The 1,436-nt window shown below is 43.2% G+C and overlaps 1 long non-coding RNA gene across 1 annotated transcript in view; it reads right to left on the bottom strand.

Annotated features, from left to right (window-relative positions):
* Positions 1-602, bottom strand: part of LOC119281733 — a 28,682-nt gene extending 28,080 nt beyond the window's left edge. Inside the window, exons 1-2 of the long non-coding RNA XR_005138526.1 lie at positions 568-602; positions 334-473 (exon numbers count right to left, since the gene is read on the bottom strand). This is a non-coding gene — a long non-coding RNA (uncharacterized LOC119281733). The remainder of the gene's footprint in view (positions 1-333; positions 474-567) is intronic.
* Between the last annotated feature and the right edge of the window lie 834 nt (positions 603-1,436).

Raw genomic sequence — 1,436 nt, 5'->3', positions numbered from 1 at the left:
TTCAAGAATGCATATAGTTAATTAAGATCATGGTTGAAATTGTTCAAATGGATTATAGTTTGAAACGGTTCAAATGGTCTCTACTTGTCTCTACTTATAAGTTTGATCTTTATATGGTTCAAACGGTCTCTACTTACAAGTTTCTAAATCATGGAGATCTTCAAATGGTCTCTAAATCATGAAAATAAGTAGCTACTTGTCTCTAAATCATGAATATCTTCAAGTGTTCTCTAAATCATGAAAATAAATAGCTTCAAGAATGCATATAGTTAATTAAGATCATGGTTGAAAATTTTCAAATGGATTATAGTTTGAAACGGAGAACACACTAACCATACTCGATCTCAAACATTCGGAGAACCACCAAGGTTGTTGTCGCTTGGGCCTCGTGCATGTGAAGATCCATCAGCATTAGATCCATGGCCTGATTGAGGCATCTGCATAGCGGGCATACCATTCTGGGTACAATAAGCCTGCAAATTATGTTTGAGTGAAGATTAAGTACTGGTAGTAGAAGATTATGATTGAGTGAAGATTATGTATGTGTCTGGCAATTAAGGAACTAACCGCAAACATTGCAAAGCATTGACTAGTTTGTGCCATTACCGCCTGCTGCACCGCTTGCTGCGTCCTCTCATCAGCCAGTCGCCTCTCCTCCACCTTCTCCTCCACCGCCACTCGCCTCTCCTCCGCCCTCTCCTCTGCCACCACTCGCCTCTCCTCCGCCAGTCGGGCCTGCAAAATATGGCATGGCAATTGCATCTTCAATCCAACAGTAAGTAAGAAACAAACATATATAGAAGGACTTGTATAGAATACCTCCATCTCAACCATAGCTGGAGTCGAGCGTTTATATGTAGAGGATTTTGAGATACATAACCGAGCTTTGTATTCAGGAGAGAGCTACGGGAGGAGCTCGGGAACATGCCTCCTGCAATTGCTTCCTTGCCATGTTTCATGCCTTCTCCAGAGATCATGACCAAAGCGTGGTCAAGAGGCTCTGTTGTCACATCATACTCGGGCCCTTTCAACTCTTTTGCCATCCCTTTAAATTTCTCCATCCGATCGTAGGCGGTCTTGCTGGAGTACGCGGACGCTGTGTCATTCTCATCGTAAGGCGTGGCTGTTCTGTACGGTGCCTTATGGGCCAAAGCATACGAGACGAAATGGTTGGGCAGTGGAGCATTATGGTGAGACGCCTGCAACCAAAGCAACATGATTAAGATTTCATCACAAGGATTGGCAACATGTATGACAAGAAAAAGCTTATGAAGAACAAATCGATATGGGAAGTAAGATATACCCAACGTTCACCGTACTCCATAACGTTCAAGTTGCCTTGATGATGTGGTGGATCCAGCATTGCGCCTCGCCGATTTCTATAATCTTTGTTTTTCGCCCTATACTCTTTGGAACACCAATAGTCCATGATCCGC

Source organism: Triticum dicoccoides, chromosome 3B (assembly GCF_002162155.2).
Source record: "Triticum dicoccoides isolate Atlit2015 ecotype Zavitan chromosome 3B, WEW_v2.0, whole genome shotgun sequence".
Taxonomy (NCBI): Eukaryota; Viridiplantae; Streptophyta; class Magnoliopsida; order Poales; family Poaceae; genus Triticum; species Triticum dicoccoides.
The sequence above is the reverse complement of the archived record's forward strand: the minus strand, read 5'-3'. Positions and strand labels throughout refer to the sequence as shown.